This window comes from Gopherus flavomarginatus, chromosome 9 (genome assembly GCF_025201925.1).
Source record: "Gopherus flavomarginatus isolate rGopFla2 chromosome 9, rGopFla2.mat.asm, whole genome shotgun sequence".
Classification (NCBI taxonomy): domain Eukaryota; kingdom Metazoa; phylum Chordata; order Testudines; family Testudinidae; genus Gopherus; species Gopherus flavomarginatus.
This window is the reverse complement of record NC_066625.1, coordinates 64,910,083-64,933,640: the sequence shown is the minus strand read 5'-3', so window position 1 is coordinate 64,933,640 and position 23,558 is coordinate 64,910,083. Positions and strand designations below refer to the sequence as shown.

General features: G+C 43.9%; 1 protein-coding gene across 4 annotated transcripts in view; it reads left to right on the top strand.

Annotated features, from left to right (window-relative positions):
• Positions 1–23,558, top strand: part of CHRNA7 (cholinergic receptor nicotinic alpha 7 subunit) — a 98,354-nt gene that overhangs the window by 14,185 nt on the left and 60,611 nt on the right. The gene's annotated exons all lie outside the window — the stretch shown is intronic.

The window sequence follows — 23,558 nt, the reverse complement described above, 5'->3', positions numbered from 1 at the left end:
CATGTCAAGTGTACAATAATCCAAGTATATGCACTGACAGATGCAGCAGGCAATGGTGAAAAAGATACATTCCATGAACAGGTGCCGTCAGTATTGCCTTGCTATGATATCACGTTGATTATAGGCCACTTCAACCCACAAACTGGCAACAACTTTATTGGCTGGGAAGAAGTCATGAGTGGGGCAATGGAAGGCATCCAAAGTGATAATAGCAGACAGCTCTGTGGCACAAAGATTAGGAGACAATCTCTTCCAGCACAAGAGGCTTCACTAGCTGACATGGAGATCACTGGACAATGCAACTCTCAACCAGATATCTCTGGTCTGTATATCTAAGAGATGAGTGTGACGGGTTTCCCCCTCCTCCCCTGGGTGCCACCTGGAACTGGAGTACCACTGAGCCCTTGCTGAGTCATAGTAGCCATTACTTGCAGGCCGGCTAAAATGTTTACAGGAGGGCTGAGCTTTTCCACAGATCATTGTCTTTGTTGATGAGCCATTAGCACCATCTAGCTTCATCATTGTTGTTCCTGAAAGGCGAGCTGTGGATGTTTTTCCAGAGTAAATACATTTGAATATTCATAACTTCAGATACAAAAATGATACATGCATACAAATAGAATAATCATGTTCAGTGAATCATAACTTTTCCAATGACATCTTACATGACCCATCTTGTACAAAATGCATAATATTTATACCATAATTATATTATAGTTATATCATAATCGTACCCCCATGATGAATATGGGGTGTAGTGTCACAATGAGCATCTTCTTTGGGGGATGTCAGAGTCAGTACAGGAGCTGATGTTGGCTCAGATAATTGTCTTTTAGCAGCCACATTAAAACTTAAACTCCAAAAGATCACAAAGGTGTACAAAATGTGTGTTTATAGCAATAGAGAAGTTCAGGGATAAAGAAATGGAGATCAGACTTCAAATATCATTTAGGAACCATTACAGTGTTTTACAGGACCAGGCTGATGAAAGTCTGGAAGAAGGTGGTAGTCAAGACAGCAGAGGGAAGTAGTGGGCTTCCAAAGAGGGTGGAAGAAAGATGGACGGATTACATCTGGAACGTGGGCAGTGATTGACAATTGGAAAGCTCTGGAGGCAAAAAAGGAACAGCGCAAGGCACAGGTAGAAATCTTAGGGTATGTCTACATCTACAATTTTGCAGCGCTGGTTGTTACAGCTGTATTAGTACAGCTGCAGAGTGGCCACACTTACAGCAACCAGCGCTGCAAGTGGTGTTAGATGTGGCCACACTGCAGCGCTGTTGGGCGGCTTCAAGGGGGGTTCGGGGAACGCGAGAGCAAACCGGGGAAGGAGACCAGCTTCGCCGCGGTTTGCTCTCGCGTTCGCCGAACCACCCTGCAAACCGCAGGGAAGGAGACCTGCTTGCTCGGGGGTTCGGGGAACGCGAGAGCAAACCGGGGAAGGAGACCAGCTTCGCCGCGGTTTGCTCTCGCGTTCCCCGAACCCCCCTGCAAACCGCAGGGAAGGAGACCTGCTTGCTCGGGGGTTCGGGGAACGCGAGAGCAAACCGGGAAAGGAGACCAGCTTCGCCGCGGTTTGCTCTCGTGTTCCCCGAACCACCCTGCAAACCGCAGGGAAGGAGACCTGCTTGCTCGGGGTTCGGGGAACGCGAGAGCAAACCGGGGAAGGAGACCAGCTTTGCCGCGGTTTGCTCTCGCGTTCCCGGAACCACCCAGCAAACCGCAGGGAAGGAGACCTGCTTGCTCGGGGTTCGGGGAACGCGAGAGCAAACCGGGGAAGGAGACCAGCTTGATTACCAGAGGCTTCCTCAGGTATGCTGGGATACCTGCTTATTCCACGGAGGTCAAGAAAAGCGCTGGTAAGTGTCTACACTTGATTACCAGCGCTGGATCACCAGCGCTGGATCCTCTACACCCGAGACAAAACGGGAGTACGGCCAGCGCTGCAAACAGGGAGTTGCAGCGCTGGTGATGCCCTGCAGATGTGTACACCTCCTAAGTTGCAGCGCTGTAACCCCCTCACCAGCGCTGCAACTTTGTGATGTAGACAAGCCCTTAGAGGCATATGAAAGATACAGAGGAAAAGATAAAGAAGAGATGCAGGAAAGATAGAAACAACAAGAAGTCCAGTGGCATCTTAAAGACTAACAGTTTTCTTTGGGCATAAGCTTTCATGGGTAAAAAACCTGACTTCTTCAGATGCATGGAGTGAAAGTTACAGATGCAGGCATTGTATAAGGACACGTGAAGAGAAGAGAGTTACCTCACAAGTGGAGAACCAATGTTGACAGGCCAATTTGATCAGGGTGGATGTAGTCCACTCCCAATAATAGATGAGGAGGTGTCAATTCCAGGAGACGCAAAGCTCCTTTGTAATGAGCCAGCCACTCCCAGACCCTATTCAAGCCCAAATTAATGGTGTTAAACTTAAAATGAATTTTAGTTCTGCTGTTTCTCTTTGAAGTCTGTTTCTGAATTTTTTTTTTTCAAGAATAGTTACTTTTAAATCTGTTATAGAATGTCCAGGGAGATTGAAGTGTTCACCTGCTTGCTTTTGTATGTTACCATTCCTGATGTCCGATTTGTGTCCATTTATTCTTTTACATAGGGACTGTCTGGTTTGGCCAGTGTACATGGCAGAGGGGCATCGCTGGCTCATGAGATCATATACAACATTAGTAGACGTGCAGATGAATGAGCTCTTGATGGTATGGCTGATGCGGTTGGGTCCTCAGATGGTGTTGCTAGAGTAGATATGGGGGCTGAGTAGGCAACAAGGTTTGCTACAGGGATTGGTTGGTGTTTCTGTGGTATGGTGTGTAGTACTCAAATGGGAAATCTCCTGGGATTGACAGAATTCAGGCAGAGGCACTAAAGGTGGGAAGTGAACATCTGATTGAATACCTAACAAAACTCTAACAAAATGCAGGTGAAAGAACAAGTGCCACAAGATTGGACAGATGATACCATTGTGGCATTGTCAAAAAAGTGATGATCTTATTCAGTGCATGAACTGGAGATATATTATACTGCTATCAATCCTGTGTAACGTATTGTCTGCCATTATGCTGAACAGAATGAAGAAGGCAGTGGATGAAATGTTATGAGAGGAACAGGTTCACCATGTGTTGAACTGATAGTCACCCTTTGACAGATCATTGAAAAAGCTACTCTTTGGCAAAGACTTATCTTAATCAATTTTATCGACTTTAAGAAAGCCTTCAGTAGTGTCCACAGAGATCCGCTGTGGGATACAAAACAAGCTGATCAATGTAAGCAGTAGACTTGGTGATAAAACAGACAACACAAGGCATTTTGGATAGTATAAAATAGATTAGTGGTGATGAGTTACATGAGGTTGACTTTGCTGACAACATTCCTTTTCTAAGTATGATGAAGAATGGAATGACTGCCCTTACATCAGAGGTTGAACAGGAAGCAGCAAAAATTAGACTGAAAGTAAATGCAGATAAAACTCAAACTGTAATAGTAGGAAACTGGAAAACTGCTGCAAAGATGTATGTGGATGGAAAAGAAATCGAACAGGTAGAAGAATTCTCCTTCCTGGGGAGTGCGGTGACATTTGAATGTGACTGCAGTAAAGGTATTCATATGAGATAGGGAAAAGCAAACACAAATTTTGGAAAAATAAACATCTGGTCAGAGATCTCCATACCCAATTAAAGGTTACATTATACTGTGTGATTGTACTGAGCATGCTACTGTGTGTAGCATAGACTTGGCTGATGATAAGGACTAACAAAAAAGGAGGCTGCCCATCACACATGGTTGAGGAAGATATTCCACATTTCATGGAAAGGCAAAATAACAAATGTGAGAGTAAGGGAGCTGACAGAGCAGGACATGTTAGAAAATATCCCAGAAAGAAGGCTTGTGGTTGGGACATGTGCACCATATTGTAGATAGGAAACATGTTAAGTAAACAGTGAATTGGGTACATGAGGGAGGAAAGAGAACATGAGGAAGGCCAAAGAAGACAGAGAGCTTGAATGATCTGGCATCAGCTGGGAAGAAGTACTACAACTAGAGAGTGACCGTAATCAGTGGAAGAACTGGACTGCCCATTGTGTCAATGGTTCAGGAGGATCTAAGGATACATTGGGGATTTTTCAGGTGTCCTTTTGGTAGTTTTTATTTTATTTTTTTTCCCTGGGAATTTATCAGTGTTTATTACCGCAACAACAAAAACAGGTGTAAATCAGAGCAAAAACCTATTAATAATTTTTCTGGGTAAACATTGGGGTTTATTTGAAAAGTTTTCAGTAGATTAATGCTTTTAATTCTGTTCATCAATACAGTTAGTGGCAGAACTCAAAACACAATACCACCTCTGAGTTAAGAAAACACTATATCTCTGATCCCCAAATACAACTTTTCATTTCAATAAACAGTTTACTGTTTTATACTTAGAACTATTAGCCTATAAATATTTACATTTAATAACTGGGCCACACCATTTGCAGCACATCCACTCAACTTTATCCTTTTCTCCTGTTTTTGTTTTCTTAAAACTTTCAAATACATGTATTTCTTGTGTTCTGAAACGTATTCTGATACAGATTTTCCTCCCATTTTAGTGTATCATTTTAAACTGTTATCTGCTAACAGCTTGAAATGTGTATATGGCAAGCGTGAGATTCATTAGTACGTTCAGATGCACACGCACTTCAGAGCTTGCATGCGTGCCTGTTTGATTATGAATTAGTCTAGAAGCTACACAAAATAGCCTTACCTCAACAGGCAGCTTTGCAAATACACACAGACTAATGTATGATCGTAATACATATATCTCATGCAATGTATTGTATTTTCATAATAAAACAAGTTATTTTTTATATATTTGAATGATAGAAAATTAGGGTGAAAATCTGAAAAAACCTGAATAATACTTTTTGTAAAGCCTGTGAATTTTTCAGTAAAAATCAGTTTAAACTGAAAACAAAGGGGTTTAATGTTAAGACTCCATGAACCATGAATGCAGAGCCCCCATTCTCTGTCAGGAGATGAGGCACAAAGGATGAAATAGTGACTCTTGATAGTACTAGAGTATTAGGGCTTGTCTGGGTTTCAAGACCAATAAGTGTAAAAAAATAATGTATACAGTGTCTTGGATATTACCCCAGTGTGGTGGAAATGATGCATTTTCAGAATTCTAGTTGAAATGTGCATGTTCAGAAGGAAAGCACATAGATGATTCTAATATGTACTATAAATAGCATAATTTGAATTGCTCATATAAATAGAGGCTAATTTCTCATTAAACCCATCAATCTCATAAATAAGGTTTCCTATACCATAATAAATGCATGCAAAACATATGTGTAAATAAGATGAAGGCTGGGACACACATCGCAAAATCAAAGACCTTTGCATTGGACATTGTTGGCTTTTGTTAGTTCTTTCATTTTGGGTCTGTGTGTACCCCAAGGAATACTTGAGACCATAGTAAAGGTGCGTAAAAAGAAAAAGAGTGAAAATATAACCTGAGTGTGACAGCAAATCAGCAGACCGAATGATTGTGTTAAATAAAATTAAACAAACAGCATTCTTTTGTCAAATACTTTGCCTTAAGTCTTTCTTTGGTTTTCAGAATTCCAGCACTGTGGTTAGGGACATGAGGCTAAGGTCAATAATTAAGCGAGGTTTTAGCTGTGCTTTGGCAGTGATTAAAGTAGGATGGAATGAGCTAAGCACTGCTGTCATCTACCAGAAGGGTCTAACTGGTTTGTCTGCTGGAATCTCAGGGAGTGCAAAGCTTCCACTGAGTAGTCATCATGTTCAAAAGTGACAAGTGACTTTTTGGGTGCCTCATTTTTCAGTGTCCAACTTGAGGCACTTAAAGGGGCCTCATTTTTCAGAGTTCTGTTCTCAACACTTGCCTCTAGTTGGGTAAACAAAATGGAGCCACCTCAAATTACTAGTTAGCCTCTGAAAATTTAGGCCATGGTGACTGGATAACGCAACATCAACAGTAGGGTGTAAATTAGGATAGAATTTGCCTAATCTGGATAAATCTTGCCTAACCAGAGAAATTAAAATATCGTAGACATGTAGGTCTGGAAAGGACATTGAGAAATCATCAAGTCCAGTGCCCTGTGCTGAGGCAGGACTAAGTAAACTTAGACCAGCCATGGGGTCAGCAGGGGCTTTTCTTGCAGCCATAGCCTCTTGAGTGGTGATTGGGGGTGGGGGAGGGGCAAAACAGTGGCCCCTCCTCTAGCGTTGCCAAGAGGGGTTGGTCCCTGCCCTCCTCTGGAGCTACCCACCTCCCCATTCAAGGCTTAATTGTCCCCTAGCTTGCCAGGGCTGAGTAAGTCTGCTGTGAAAAATGATATTTGTTAATATAATTTTTCACTGCCTCCCAGCTAGCTAAGTGTTGCGGGTGGTTCAGAGTACACGTCAGGCCCCCCATCCCTCCCTCTGTGAATGCAATGGCAGACAGTCATTTCACGCCTTATTTCCTGGGTTACCCATGCAGACGCCATACCATGGTAAGCATGGAGCCTGCTCAGCTCACCGTCACCGTACATCTCCTGGGTGCTGGCAGACGTGAGACTCATAGACTCATAGACTCTAGGACTGGAAGGGACCTCGAGAGGTCATCGAGTCCAGTCCCCTGCCCTCATGGCAGGACCAAATACTGTCTAGACCATCCCTAATAGACATTTATCTAACCTACTCTTAAATATCTCCAGAGATGGAGATTCCACAACTTCCCTAGGCAATCTATTCCAGTGTTTAACTACCCTGACAGTTAGGAACTTTTTCCTAATGTCCAACCTAAATCTCCCTTGCTGCAGTTTAAGCCCATTGCTTCTTGTTCTATCTTTGGAGGCTAAGGTGAACAAGTTTTCTCCCTCCTCCTGATGACATCCTTTTAGATACCTGAAAACTGCTATCATGTCCCCTCTCAGTCTTCTCTTTTCCAAACTAAACAAACCCAATTCCTTCAGCCTTCCTTCATAGGTCATGTTCTCAAGACCTTTAATCATTCTTGTTGCTCTTCTCTGGACCCTCTCCAATTTCTCCACATCTTTCTTGAAATGCGGTGCCCAGAACTGGACACAATACTCCAGCTGAGGCCTAACCAGCGCAGAGTAAAGCAGAAGAATGACTTCTCGTGTCTTGTTTATAACACACCTATTAATGCATCCCAGAATCACGTTTGCTTTTTTTGCAACAGTATCACACTGTTGACTCATATTAAGCTTGTGGTCTACTATGACCCCTAGATCTCTTTCTGCCATACTCCTTCCTAGACAGTGTCTTCCCATTCTGTATGTGTGAAACTGATTGTTCCTTCCTAAGTGGAGCACTTTGCATTTATCTTTATTGAACTTCATCCTGTTTACCTCAGATCATTTCTCCAATTTGTCCAGATCATTTTGAATTTTGACCATGTCCTCCAAAGCAGTTGCAATCCCTCCCAGTTTGGTATCGTCCGCAAACTTAATAAGCTTTCTGCATTGCTACACAGCAGAAGCTCATTGCCTTTGGGCAGCAGACCGTGCATTACGATTGTTAGCCATCGTCGTCATATTCCTGGGTGCTCTTTTAGCCGACCTCGGTGAGATTGGTCAAGGGCGTCTGGACAGACATGGGAGTGACTCAGCCAGGTCATTCCCATCTTCTGCTGAGCACCCAGGAGATGACGATGACTAGCAGTCCTACTGCACCGTCTTCTGGCGAGCAGCCAGGAGATGATGGCTAGCAATCATAATGCAGCATCTTCTGCTGAGCACCCAGGAGATGACGATGGCTTGCAGTTGTACTGCACTGTCTGCTGCCAGCCTAAGATGTAAAAGATAGATGGGTCAAAACAAGAAGCTGACCCAATTTGTTTTGTGAAATCAACGGCCTGCTAAACCCATGATTTTGAGTTCAGTCCTTGAGGGGGCCTTTCTGTGTGACAGTTGTTTGTGTTTCTCCTTGATGCAAAGCCACCCCTTTTGTTGATTTTAATTCCCTGTAATCTGTCGTCAGTTGCCCCTCCCTCCATCAGAGCAACAGCAGACAATTATTTCATGCAAAACTAGGTGAGGACGCGATAGAAGCGGGGTGACAAGAGGGACATTGTCATAAACTTCTCACAAAGCATGGGCTCAGCAATGTGACCTGGCAATGTGCACATCATGCTGATGAGCTCTGCAAACATGCTGGCCAAACAGGAAATGAAATTCAGAAGTTCGCAGGCCTTTTCCTGTCTACCTGGCCAGTGCATCTGAGTTGAGAACACTTTCCAGAGCGGTCACAATGGAGCACTCTGGGATAGCTTCCGGAGGCCAACACCGTCGAACTGCATCCACACTAACCCAAATTTGACCCGGCAAGGCCAATTTCGGCGCTATTCCCGTTGTCGGAGGTGGACTAAGGAAATCGATTTAAGTTGATTTAAGCCCTTTAAATAAAAAAAAAAGGGCTTCGTTGTGTGGATGGGTCCAGGGTTAAATCGAGGTAATGCTGCTAAATTCGACCTAAAGTCATAGTGTAGACCAGTCTTTTTTTCTCAAGACTACGTTTGTGCAGTTTTGTTAACCTTTCCTCATGCGGGGCTCTCCAGTTTCTTCTCTACCATTGTGGCCTGCGCTGGAGCTCAGCCGAGTCGCTCAAATTTTTTTTCACTTTAGTTAGTTTAGTTAGTTTTTATACAATTTTACTGAGTATTTAGTTTCAATTCTCCTTTTCCCGTTCTCTCCAACAACAAAAAAGTTTTTTTCCCCTTCCAATTTTCCTGTCAGTTCATACTATGCCTGGCTCACTAGGTTTTAAGAGGTGCACTACATCCAGAGATGCCATTCCCATCTTGGATGGCCACTCTCAATGTGTTTGCTGTTTGGGGGGGTCCCACATCCCTCAAAAATATGCCCAGTGCAGTAAGTTAAAGGCAAGGGCATGAAAAGACTGAGACCTGAGGCTCAAATTAATCTCAAAGGAGAAGTCCCTCAGACCTGCCTCTGACACAGGTGCAGAGTCCTCTTCAAGACAAAATCCACCTGGGTCAGTAAAGTATAAAAAAAATGGCCACCTTCCTCGCCTCACAGAGACCAACTGCTTTCCAAATGATCTCAGTGCCGACTGCTCTGCGGCTCAGCACATACAATGCTCTGGGCACCTCTGGCACTGCCCGTATCCTGGCTGCTGCCGATGCACACCGCTCCAGTGCCGAGGCTTCATGCTTAAAGTCGCTTGTCTCTTCTCATATGGCACCGATCAGCACTGCAAAAGACCCAGTGCCAGCTCAGCAAAGCCTGCCTGTGCCACAGCCAAGTACGATTGCTGTCGCAGCACCAACATCTCAACCACTCATGCCTGCCCATACAGCACAGCAGCACTCGGCATTGGCTGACCCCATGGCTCCGCCATTGCCTCCAGCACAATGTACTATGGCTGCAACTACCTCAGGACTGCAGTTCATTCATTCAAGGTACTCGCCAGTATCACTGACCCCAGAATCCCCGCTGCTCGGTTCTGGTCTCTCACCAGAACCGTCAGCATGGCTCAGACAGCTAACCGCTATTCCCTCTCACTTCTCTAGTGATGAGGATGATGGTGTTCAGGGAGTTTTTTCACCATACCATTCCTCCCCTCTTCACACGCCTACTAGCATGGGACCAAGGAGACCAAGGTCCTCATGTTTCCAGGACCTACCACCCTGGTATGGACACCCGTGAATGGGACCACCCATGCCATGCCCCAGACAATGGCATTATAGGAGCCTGTGGGGATCATACAGGAGACACTATAGTGATTGACACAGCCCCAGAAGAGGTGACAACAGATCTCTTCCTGAACCTGTGCATACTTCTGCAACTGAAGGACAGGAACAATCTGCAACCTTGCACATGGAAGAGGGGGCACCTGACACCTCTCCAACCAATAATAACTCATCGCCCTCACCAGACAATGCTGTTATGCCCCTACCTCCAACAACAGCAGATGATTTTACTCATTTTCAGGACCTCTTCAAAAGATTGGCTAACAAACTCAAGATTACTATGGAAGAGGTGTCAGAAAATCATCATGAGCTGACCGACATATTACAACCTTCCAGTGCATCCAAGATTGCCCCCTTATTAATGCAGCCATTATGGACCCTGCCAAGAATATCTGGAAAACACCAGCAACTCTAACCCCTACCTGCAAACGCCCAGACCGGAAATACTATGTCCCATTCAAGGGCTCAGAATTCCTTTTCACACACCCAGCACCAAATTTGGTCCACCACGACGGCTGTCGTTAGGCGTCAGGCTTCATGATTTACATCTTCTTTCCCACGTGCGATTCAAAATACCATGGAGGATCTCCCCTTCGATGGAGAGAAGTTATTCACTACAAAGATCAACGAAGTGTTGCACACCATGAAGGACTCCAGAGCAACGCTCAGATCCCTAGGTATCTGCACACTATTGACTAGAATGAGACAATATAGGTATCAGCCTTATCAATACCCATGTTATCCGACCTACACTCAACAACACCAGAGGCCATACGATCAACAAAATCAACAACGCCAGAGACCTAAGCACCAATGACGACGCCCCACACCGTTGACACCGTCCCAACCCCCTCCACCTAAGAAGCAGATTTGAAGCCTTGGTCGAGGGTATAGAAGACCTCCCACCCACTCTAGCGCTCATACTACCTACCCAGATTTTTGTGCACCATTTGCTCCCTTTCTACTACAACTGGCAGGTCATCACTATGGACAAATGGGCCCTAGAGGTCATCAGATTGGGCTACTCCATTCCCTTCCTGTCTATACCACCCCTCCCACCCCATCTCTCTTTAGGGACCCCTCTCATGATCACTTGCTACACCGAGAGATACAACATCTCCTGCAAACAGGAGCAGTGGAGACAGTGCCCAACCAACACAAAGGAAAGAGGTTTTACTCCCACTATTTTTTAACAGAAAAGAAAAATGGGGGATGGTGGCCTATTTGCGACCTCAGATGACTCAACAAGTTTGTCAAAAAGCAAAAATTCAGAATGGTTACCCTCACAACCATAATTTCAGTACTGGAGCAGGGAGACTGGTTTTCAGCCCTAGATCTGCAGGATGCCTATTTTCATGTAACTATACATCCTGCCCACAGACGTTTTCTCAGATTTGTTATGGGCTCAAATCACTACCAATACAGGTTCTGCCTTTTGGCCTCTCAACAGCACCCTGCATTTTCTCCAAGATTCTCGCGATAGTAATGGCTCACCTAAGGAAAAAAGGAGCGATCATTTTTCCTTACCTGGACGATTGCCAGCTCAAAGTACAGACTTTTGCGGAGGCCGTTCAAGCCACACAGATGACCATCAACTGTTTCCAGGATCTTGGCCTACAAATAAACAAAAATAAGTCCACATTGACTCCTACTCAACAACTGGAGTTCGTAGGTGCACACTTCGACTCCATAACCGGACATGCATCTCTCCCACTCAACAGATTCAACATCATAAGGAATCTGGTTGCCAAGCTGCGGAACAATCCTCCGGTCACTGTCTGCAACTGTTTACAACTTTTCGCCATATGGCCTCTTGTACTTTTGTGGTCAGGAATGCATGCCTGTACGTGCGGTACTTTCAAGGCAGGATGACCACTGTCTACAGACCAAATGTACACGGTTTAAACAGATGCCTATCCATACCTACCAAAGTTAAGGACTCACTCATATGGTGGACCCTTCCAAATAACCTTTGCTCTAAAATCCCATTCCTACAGGACTCCCCGCCTCTGTTGTAATTACTACAAATACATCCCTTACTGGCTGGGGGGGCACACATGGCGCATCATACCACTCAGAGACTTTGGTCCCCTACGGAAGCCTTACTACACATAAACCTTCTAGAACTCTGAGTTGTACGCAACGCCTGCCTCCATTTTCTCCCATTCATCAAAAACCAGGATCATGACTGACAACATTACCTGCATGTTTTATATAAAAGACAAGGGGGAGCTCGGTCCTACTCACTTTGCACCGAAGCTATGAAGCTTTGGAATTGGTGCATCCAACATAGTATCTGAATCTCAGCCTCCTACCTACCCGGTTCTCTAAATACCACTGCGGACGAGCTCAGCAGAGCTTTTCCTCTGGATCATGAATGGTAGATAAATGAGACCATCCTACACAACATATTCAAAATATGGGGCTACCCACAACTGGAACTTTTTGCAACCACAACCAACAAAAAGTGTCCGGAATTCTGCTCCAGAGTGGGCCAAGGGAAGCACTCCATGGGAGATGTATTAATGATCCAATGGAGCAATAATTTACTGTATGCATTCCCTCTGATACCACTTCTCCACAGAGTATTGCTCAAAATATGGGCAGACAGTGCCAGGATCATACTAATAGCCCCTACATGGCCCAGACAGGCATGGTACCCATTTCTAACGAAGATGTCTGTTTGCCTGCCGATTCCACTTCCCCTCCTTCCGAACCTATTATTACAGCGCAGCAGTCAACTATACCAGCCCAACATAACCATGCTACACCTCAAAGCATGGCTCCTCAGTGTTTCTTTAATGAGGAACTAGACTACTCTGAACAGGTACAAAGGGTACTGTTACATAGAACACGATCCACACGTACCAGCTATCTTCATAAGTGGACGAGATTCACCCACTGGTGAGCAGCCAAACAAACCGTGCCTCTTCTGCTAATACTCCACTGTTTCATAGAACTTAAACTATCGGGGCTCTCTAGCTGCAATTATGGCATTTCACCACAAGACCGGAGACAAAGCAGTTCCTCAAGGGCCTCCAGTCCCTATACCTGGACATTAAACCACCTACTCCACCTTGGGACCTTCACTTTTAATCCTCACATGCTTGATGCACCAACCATTTGAACTGCTAGCAACATGCTCTCTCCTGCATCTCTCCATGAAAACTGTGTTTTTAGTTGTAATTACATCTGCCAGATGAGCTGGAGAAATTGGAGCGCTCCTGGCTGACTCACCGTACATTGTATTTTTTTAAGGACTGAGTGACTCTCTGAATGCACCCTAGATGCACTTCTTCCCAAGATGCACTCGTCTTTTTTACATCAACTAACCTATCCATTTGCCTACCTTTTTGAGTCAATGATGCACACGCTAGACATGTGCAGCGCATTATCCTTTTATTTGGACAGGACTACACCTTTTAGGACTTCCTGAAACTCTTTGTTTCCATCGTGGAGCAATCCAGAGGTACATCCATCTCTAACCTGAGACTTTCTAATTGGATAATGGGCTGCATCCACCTTTGTTATCAGCTGAAGAACATAACTTCTCCAACTTCTGTTAGGGCACATTTCACCCACAAGGACATCCCTTGAAGAAGAAGAGAAGGTTACTCACCTGTGCAGTAACTGACATTCTTTGAGATGGGTGTCCCTGTAGGTGCTCCACTACCCACCCTCTTCTGCTCTGCTTTGAAGTTGGAGCAATCTCCATTGTAGAGACAGAACTGAGGAGCCCAACCGCACAAATTGAGACATGGTTAGCGCATGAGGCCTATGCGGGTACTGCCGTAAAAATCTCCAAGCGAAGGTGCAGAGCACACCGACACCTGGAGTGGACACTCACAGGGACACCCATCTCAAAGAACATCAGTTACTGCACTTGTGAGTAACCTCCTCTTCTTCCATTTTCCTTTTGGGGTACAATTGTAGGCAAATAATTTGCAATGAATTAACTAATTAGCAATATTCATAGAAGCAAACTCCTTCACTTCTTTACATTTCCCAACTATGTAGATATGGATTCTCCATTAATTCAAAAAGTATGGCAGTTAACGCATCATCTTTATAAGTGGGCATTTAATAATATGCCACCTGTGACTGAGGAGGTTTGGAGCCTTACTGTGAAAATGATTAAGGTTCTAGAAAAGAGATTCTTTAATGATGGATTGCTGTAGAGTACAGGGATAAGAACATAAAGCTTTCACATTTTACATAGTACCTTTTACTAAAATAACAGAATCAGCAAATTTACACATCTTACAGTGGTTATTAATAATCACCATAAAGCAGCTAATAAATTAAAATTAACAGTACTGGACGTAGTTTCTGTGCTCTGAGCCTGGGTAGCTCAAGTAGTCTTCTACATAACTGGTAAGTCACGGAAGTTTTGGGATTGAAATAAATACATTCTATACAATTTTCACAATGGAGAAGAAAGTTCAGAGTTATTGTTCTTCAGTTGTTTTTTAAAAAAGAGAACAATGGAGACTAAGTACTATTTTATGTTGCAGCCATTGAACAGTAAATCAAATTATTACTTAATACACGCTGCATACAGAAAACAAAAACTTTTCTCTTTACAAATATGGACCATATTCTACAATGTTACATCCCTATGGAAGTTAATGGGAAATAGATGAGTATGTGAGGGCTGAATTTTATCCGTGTTTGATTTTACAGCATTCCTGTCTTCAACTGGTGTAAGTCTATTGGGGTCAATGGAGCTATGTTGTTTTACATCAGCTGTGGATCTGCCCCTATATACTACTATGGTCCAAAAGTAGTAAATAAACTTTAGATACTCTCCTTTTAATTTAAACGTACATGAACTGTTGCAGAAAAGGACATACCATAATAAGTTATTACCATGCACCTTATTGATATAAAAAGTGATGGTGGAATGTGAACGAACTACTTTCAGTATAATGTAAACAGAATGAAAGAAAACTCTTTTCCAAATTATGGACTACTTCTCCAATAGAAGAATTCAAATCTTAAATAATATAATCAAACATGGTACTTATTTGAATTAATATTGTGTCTTCTGAATAGAACTTGTTTGCCTGTCAGTCTTCAAACCAATGCTTCTAGCTTTTAGCTGTTAGCTTAGATATACTTGGAATGAGACAGTGACAATGTATGCTACATATAAAAGCACTTGTATATTTAGTAGCAAAAACCAACCTCTTTATATTGTTGAAAATTAAACATGATTGCTCCCTAAGAATAATCACAAAGAGGAAGAATTAGACTCTCCCTTCACTTACATCTGTGTCACCCCATTGATTTACATACTATTAACTGAAGGCAAAATTTAGCCTAAAATGGGAGGCACCAAGAGCAAAGCACTTTATTTGCAGAAATATAAAATTAGGGAAATTTATACAGGTAATCTATCTGAAGTGCTCAGGAAGTGGTATGAAGCCCATAACTGCATGTCTGCTTACCACTTATTTAACCTTGTTAATGGAACCACCTGCAGGGAAATCAACCAATAAACATCCCTGGTGTCCTGAACCAGTTTGCAGATTTACTTCTAAAACATGTCCATGTGGTGTTTTAGTGGCTTCTTGTTTGTTCAGTTGTTATAACTAAGGCTAAGCTTTTGTCATGGATATTTTTGGTAAAAGTCACAGACAAGTCATGGTCAATAAAGAAAAATTAATGGAAACCCTTGACTTGCCCCTGACTTTTACTAAAATTATCCATGATAAAATGGGAAAGGTCTGGGCAACTGCGGGGTGGCTGGGAGGTCCAGGGCTCCCAACACCTGCGGGTGGGCTCAGAGCTCCAGGGTCCCCTGCCCCCTCTCCTGCAGAACCTAGGGAGCTGTGGAGCTCCCCCTGCCCCCTCCTCACAGTGGCTGGGGAGCTGCTGGGTACCCTTACTGCCCATGGCGTCTGGGGGTACCTTACAGCTCCCTGCCACTGCAGGAAGCGGTGGGACCCTGCAGCTTTCAGCCACTGGGGCTTAAGTCAACGAGGTCTTCGGAAGTCACGGATTACGTGACTTCTGTGACCTCCGTAACAAAATCGTAGCCTTAGTTATAACGAGGATGTTTCTGAGGTTGGCAGCCTTAGAAATGTTCCCTAAAGAATTCCAGAGTTACATTGTCTAATTCAGTGGGAGAAACAGGCCTCTTAATCAGGTTGTTGCTACAACAATATCACTAAATGTTAGGGCTGTTGATTAATCACAGTTGACTCAAGTGATTAACTCAAAAAATTAATTGTGATTAATCGCACTGTTAAACAATAGAATATCAATTGAAATGTATTAAATATCTTGGATGTTTTTCTACATTTTCAAATATATTGATGTCTATTACAACACAGGATACAAAGTGTACAGAGCTCACTTGATATTATTTTTTATTACAAATATTTACACTTTAAAAATGATAAACAAAAGAAATAGTATTTTTCAATTCACCTCATACAAGTACTGTGGTGCAAGCTCTTTATCGTGAAAATGTAACTTACAAATGTAGGTTTTTTTTGTTACATAACTGCATTAAAAAACAAAACAATGTAAAACTTTAGAGCCTACAAGTCCATTCAGTCCTACTTCTTGTTCAGCCAATTGCTAAGACAAACAAGCATCAGTCCGTTCTGCTTTGGATCACTGTTGAGCAGAACCCGTCATCAGCATGGACACATGTCCTCTGGAATAGTGGTTGAAGCATGAAGGAACATATGAATCTTTAGCGGATCTGGCATGTAAATATCTTGCGATGCTGGCTACAACGGTGCCATGAGAATGCCTGTTCTCACTTTCAGGTGACGTAAAAAAGAAGCAGGAAGCATTATCTCCTGCAAATTGTAACCAAACTTGTTTGTTTGAGTGATTGGCTGAAGTAGGACTGAGTGGACTTGTAGGTTTTACATTGTTATATTTTTGAATGCAGTTAGTTTTTGTACATAATTCTACATTTGTAAGCAGGGCTGGATTAACCTTTTGTGGGCCTGGTGCCAAACATTTGTAGGCCCCCATGGAGGCAATGGAGCATGGCGTGGGGAAGTCAGTCCCCAGAGTGAGTGGCCAGCCAGAGGCAATGGAGCATGGCATGGCAGGGGAAGCCCTGCTCTGCCCAATCTGAGGGCACTATTTACAAAATGGCAGTTGCCAGACGCACAGTAGCCTGTCTGTCCCTGTGCTGCCAGCATGCCCTTCCCCTCGGGGGCAGGCCTATGCCACACCCCGCTGCCCCCCCACCTTGCCCAACACCCCCCGACTCCCTATGGTCAGAGGCCCCCCAGACCCACTATGCCCAGCACCCCGCCCAGACCTACCCACAAATGCACAGCGCCCTGCACACCACCACTCCTGCCCACAGCCCCACCACAGCTGCCCAGCACCCTCCACAGAACCCTCCACTCCCTAGTGCCCCAACACACAGATCTTCCTCGCCCCTTCACAGCCCAGCACCCCTATACTCCCCACAGACCCATTCCCCCAAGCCCTGCCTCCCGGCCGCACTTACCGGCCCTGCTGGGAGGTGATGCTACCTGCTGGGCTGAGCCAGCAGCACAGCCAGGGCCAGGAATTGCTCCAGCCCCTCGGCAGTGGAGCAGTCAGCCAGGCCAGGGCCTGCCCGGGCCGGGCTCCCTCAAGACACACTTGCCTGGAGGGGCCCAGCCAAGTCCTCCACACTGTCTCCCCCCTCCCCCATGCCCCTGGCTGAGCCTGGCCAGGCTTCTGCACCAGTCCCCCTCCTGTTTACATTAATTCTTCTAGGGAAATTGGATTTGCTTAACATCATTTCAATTAAAATAGCATTTTTCAGAAATATAACTACAATTTAAGCAAAGAGTTACTGTACTCATATAGCCCCTATTAGTTATACTAGTGTGACTAACCTTGGTGGTTCTATCTGCAGTGTCATTTGTCAAAAATAACACCTCCTCTTACAAGTCACTTACAGGAACAGCTATTGTGGTACCACTTCATAAGCTATCTCATAGACTTCCTATCCTGTCCCCTTGCCAGATGCTGCAGTGTTATTCAACGTACAATAGGCTGCATTTGGGTTCTCATATGGGCTCGAACACACCACTTCATATGTTTGCACGTCTTTGCTGCTGCTCATTCTGTGCAGGGAACCTGTAAAACAATTACTCTGCATCAAAGAGTTTATGAATCTCACAGAACTAAAACAAAACATCAACTAAAAAAAATAGTAACTATATCCCTTTGGAAGGGACGTTAAATAAATTCTTGTCTCCTACCCCCAAATAATGGAATTTGACTCCATTCTATTCAGCCCAGAATTAAGATTTGTGTTGGTTATTCTCTACAATACCCCACCTCTAGTAGCTAGAAAAATGATTCAGAGTCACTTATCTGCTAGGTTCTTCTATGGCTCCAGCACTGTTCTGTCAGAACACACAAACACTGAGAACATGACTCCATCTTAGCACCCCAGAGAGAGCAAGAAGCAATGTTCTATTCGTTTTACTGAGGAGAGACTGAGCCACAGAGAGATTCCTTAACTTGCCCAAGGTCATAGGGACAGGATCTATGTGAGAGAGCCAAGAATTTAACTCAGATCACACATATCCTATTCCAGTGCCTTAACTGCAAGACCATCCTCCCTAAAGAACAGCTGTCTACTTAACCAAAACTAATTTGATTAACAAAAAAAGCATTGACATTATCTGAAGTTTAAAAACTTAATACCATGCACAGACAGTCTAAGAACTCTGTAGTACACAATTCTCAAAATTTGCTAAGTAGACAATCATTTCAAAGAGGTTTATCAAAAATGTAATGCTCACATTCATCTCCTGAAATTTCAAGAGCAGCCTGAGCTCTAAAATAAAAAGATAAGGGAAGAATCTATTTAGTCATTTTTATCACTTGGAAAAAACATTTTAAAAATGATACTAATGTTTAAATATAGAACTTTAGTATCTTGAGTTGTGGGAGCAATTATGTGCAGGTACAGTCTAAAGAGGAATTTTTCTTATCACAGATTTAGTACAGGCCACTGTAGTGCTAGTATCATTAGTAATAAATTAAATCAGATCTGGTTATACTAATATCCAGAAAATTGTAAATTCATAGAATGGCTCGAAGTTAGCAAGAACTAAAACCGTCTCTCCTCCCCTACTCAAAATAGTGAACTAAATAAATAATAGTTATATTAATGCTTCTTAGCACCACTAAAGAGTTTTTAATTAATAGACCTCAAGGAACATTTTTTGATGTGGATAAGGGTCATTATCCTGATTTTAAAAGTGGGGAAACTGAGGCAAGAGAGGTCACGTGACTTGGTACTCAAACCTCCTGACTCCCATGCTGAATGCATTATCCTGTCACATACTTCGAGTTACTACTTTAATAAATCAGCATAACTTTCTTATTATACAACAGATGTAAATAGTTTACATTTGAACCCTTTTCTATCTATGGTATTTATCTTGCTTTTTATACTACCACCCATCAACATAATATCTAAGCACCTCACATGTAAAATCAATAGAAAATGAAGTCCCTAGTGGTCTTCATGGAGTCTCTGGCACATCTCCCTTTAGGGGTCAAAATTCTGCTTGTGGTAGGGTTTCTTGGGGGTGCTGAGGTTGGAGAGGATGTTTGTATTGGGACAGTGCCACTTACTGTGGAAAAGGCTTTCTCAAAGAGAAAGATTTTATAACATTTCCTAAAGATGGCCAGGCTCTGACATTGTAGTAGTGGAGGTGGTTGCATCTTTTGAGAATGAGCTATAAAGTTGAGTGTCATCAGTGTACCATTGGCAACTAAGCCCTTAGTGTCTCACTACATCTCTGAATGGTCTCATGTAGATTTTGAAGAAAAGAGGGGATTGTATTGATCACTGTGAGACCCTACAGGTGAGGGCTTTTGGGAGGGAGGAGCAGCTCCCCATTACTGCTCTGAACCCTGCTGGAGAGGAACCGTTGGAGCTGTTACAGTGCTGGACCATCTACTCCAGCTGTGTCACATGAGCATTGTCTACTGTGTCGAAGGCTTTGAGCGGTCCGGTAGTGTGAGCTTGGCGATCTTATCTTCATCCCTGGCAGCGCTGGCTCTAACTTTTTTGCTGCCCCAAGCAAAAAAAAAGAGCGCTGCCTGCCGTAACACTCCCCCTAGCGCTGTGCCATCAAAACCCCCGCTCCCTGAGCGCTGCACCACCCGAAGCCCTGCCCCCGAGCACCATGTTGCACAAGCCCCTGCCATCCCAAACGCCACGCTGCCTGAAGCCCCCCTAAGCGTCGCACAATCCCTGCCCCTCCGAGCACTGTGACGCCCAAGCCCCCCCAGCACTGCACTGCCCGAAGCCCCGCCCCCTGAGTGCCGCGCCGCCCAAGCCCCCCCAGCGCCACGCTGTGCATGCCCCGCCCCCCCGAGTGCCACACTGCCCAGAGCCCCGCCCCTCCCGAACACCACACCGCCCAAGCCCCCGCCCCCTCCGAGCGCTGCTTGGTGGAAACAAAGAAACAAAACCCTCCAGCGCAGCACCGCTGAACCAAACCAAACCAAACCAAAAAAACCCCCCTGAGCGCTGCCCCGCCCCAAGGTGCTGCCCCAAGCACGTGCTTGTTCGGCTGGTGCCTAGAGCCGGCCCTGATCCCTGCACACGCAGAGGTCATCTTTCAGTGCCACCAGAGCTGTCTCTGTGCTGTGGCCTGGTCTGAACTTTGATTGTGAGGTATCCAGGATGCTCGCTGATGGGTTACTACTTTCACATTTATTTTGCCTAGCAATGAGAAGCTGGAGATGGGACAGTAGTTGAAGAGAGCTTTGTGGCTAAGTGTTGGGTTTGTGAGGATTGGGTGAGCTACTGCATTTTTCAAGGAGTCTGATAGATTTGTTTCTCTGAAAGAGTCATTAACCATTTCCCTTAGTAGAAGACATGGTTGCTCTTTACTGGCTTTTACTAGTCAGGAGGGGCATGGATCTGTTTCACAGGTTGTGGCTTTAAAATGGCTTTGGTGTCTATGATAAGACCAAACTCAGTCAGGGTGGTGAGGTGAATAAAAGTTTGGGAGTGGAATTTTCTTTCCCATTCAGCTCCATACATATTTGATTGATCTTATCAGTGAAGTATGTTGGCGGCTTTTCAAAGGGGTTGATGCTTGGGTCTGGTGCATTTCTAGACCTCCAGTCACCCTAGGAGAGAAGGATTGTCTTCTGGTTGAGGCACTAGAATGGGACTTGGAGCTAGGGTCAATCCATGGCTTTGCCATGGACTTTCTGTATGACCTTGGACAATTTGCCTGATCTTTCTGCCTCAGTTCATTTGTTAATGGGGATAATACAATGATTCTCAAACTTTTGTGCCGGTGACCCCTTTCACACGGCAAGCCTCTTAATGCAACCCCCCTTATAAATTAAAAACATGTTTAAAAATATTTAACACTATTATAAATGCTGGAAGCAAAGCAGGGTTTGGGTGGAGGCTGACAGCTTGCGACCCCCTATCATAACCTAGTCCCAGATTTGGACCTTAGCGTCCAAAATATGGGGGTTAGCATGAAAACCTCCAAGCTTAGTTACCAGCTTGGACCTGGTAAAGCTACCACCACCCAAAAAATTAGAGTGTTTTGGGGCACTCTGGTCCCCCCAAAAACCTTCCCTGGGGACCCCAAGACCCAAATCCCTTGAGTCTCACAACAAAGGAAAATAAACCTTTTCCCTTCCCCCCTCCAGGTGTTCCTGGAGAGAGACACAGAAGCAAGCTCCGTGAATCTAAACAGAGGGACTCCACCCTCCCCGTTCCCAGTCCTGGAAAACAGAATTACTTCCCTCTTCACCCAGAGGGAATGCAAAGTCAGGCTAGTAAATCTAACACATACAGATTTCCCCCTGACTTCTTCCTCCCACCAATTCCCTGGTGAGCTGCAGACTCAATTCCCTGGAGTTCCCCACTAAAGAAAAACTCCAACAGGTCTTAAAAGAAAGCTTTATATAAAAAGAAAGAAAAAATACATAAAAATGGTCTCTCTGTATTAAGGTGACAAATACAGGGTCAATTGCTTAAAAGAAATATGAATAAACAGCCTTATTCAAAAAGAATACAATTCAAAGCACTCCAGCAACTATATCCATGTAAATACAAAAGAAAAACAATAGAAACCTTACTGCCTTACTATATTTGTACTCACAACTTGGAAACAGAAGATTAGAAAGCAGGAAACAGAAATCACTTCTCATAGCCGAGAGAGAGTCAGACAGAAAACCCAAGAACAAAGGACTCACACACAAAAAACCCTCCACCCAGATTTGAAAAAGTCTTGTTTCCTGATTGGTCCTCTGTTCAGGTGTTTCAGATTACTTCTTTCCAGATGTAAGAGACATTAACCCTTAGCTATCTGTTTATGATACCCCCCCATGTAATACACTCATGACCCCCTGAGGGGTAATGACTCCCAGTTTGAGAACCCCTGGGATAATACTTCTGTACCTTGTATGGTTATGGTGAGGATAAATGCTTGAGTGCTCAGATCAGATATATAAGTAGATAAATAAGTGTAAACATAGAGTAAATCAAAAAGTCATAAAACTCTAATTAGAAGCTTCCCTGGCCCTTTGATTTATACATTGTGCATTGGCTAGCTATTCAGGTTCTATATGGAAAGTTTTTTTAAAAATCTTCAAACTGTAATAAACTAAAATATAAAGTGAGAGAGCTGGATCCCTTCTTGTGCCTAAGATCTGCACAGCACAGGAGGTTTGCGAGTCATTTACAGCTCCTTGATCCTGTGGGCCATTCTGTGCTACTCTGGTTCCAGTATGAGTTAGAGCAGTTTGTAGATAGACTACTCTAACTTACACCAGTGGTGTGTGGTTTCCAAGGGAACACATACCAGCTGAGAACTGGTAATGCCAACATCCTCCCTCCTTGCTTTCCTCCCCACCATCCCCTAGTAGGTCTCCTGTGTGATCTGGGGTATGTATGGGGAAGTTAGCACAGGAACACACTGCCCGCCTTCTGCCAGTTAAGAGCTTCTGTACCCGTGGTGAGATTATCAGTTTTCTGATGCCAGTTAGAGTCTAGCTCCTCTGCATTGTCTGAGTGTCAATGTGAATCTGGCCCTAAATCAAGCATTTAACTCTAATTCAGGGTTAAATCCTGGTCTGATTGAAGTCATTGGGAGTTTGGCGAGTGAATTCAATGGAATCGAGATTTATCCCTAAATAAATGTACAGAACACAGTTATTACAGTGCATGCTTGCAGTAAATGTAACTACAGTTTTAAGTCTTCTGATATATTTTGTAATTGAGCTGAATAGAAATGTATGCAGTAAGTCATGGAAATTCATAAATCAAGTAAATCAAATGTGGTCTCTCTCTCTCAAGTATCCTGTCCATGATAATATTGTGGAAAACAAGCTGTGTTAAAAAAAGTATTTGATTAGCTGAGATTTATTCTGTTGACTTAATAAGCATGTTTGCTATTCTTTGAAAAGAAGTGTGTGTTCAGTTACGCACCGCTCTTTCTGTAATAAGTTAAAAAAAAGCAGCTACTATTACAGTAAAGTGTCGGTATGAGCTGGAGGGGTACCATGATGTAGTTAATGCCTGTTACAACTGGAACTCCACAGCTAGTGATAGTTGAGTGTATTTATAACATCCACTTCCTTGCTAGGAAGTTGGAAGAGAACGTGTAGGGCCATATCCTGAGGATGAGGCCCTCACTCAGGCAAATTCTAGTGAACGTCAGTGGTGAACAAGAAGGATAATGATAATATGCGGAGTAAGTATGGTATAAAAACTAAGGCCCAGATGTTGCTGTTCTGATCTCAGCATCGAGGGAGCTCTTTCTTTGTGGATATCCCGTCTCCATGCTGAATAGGG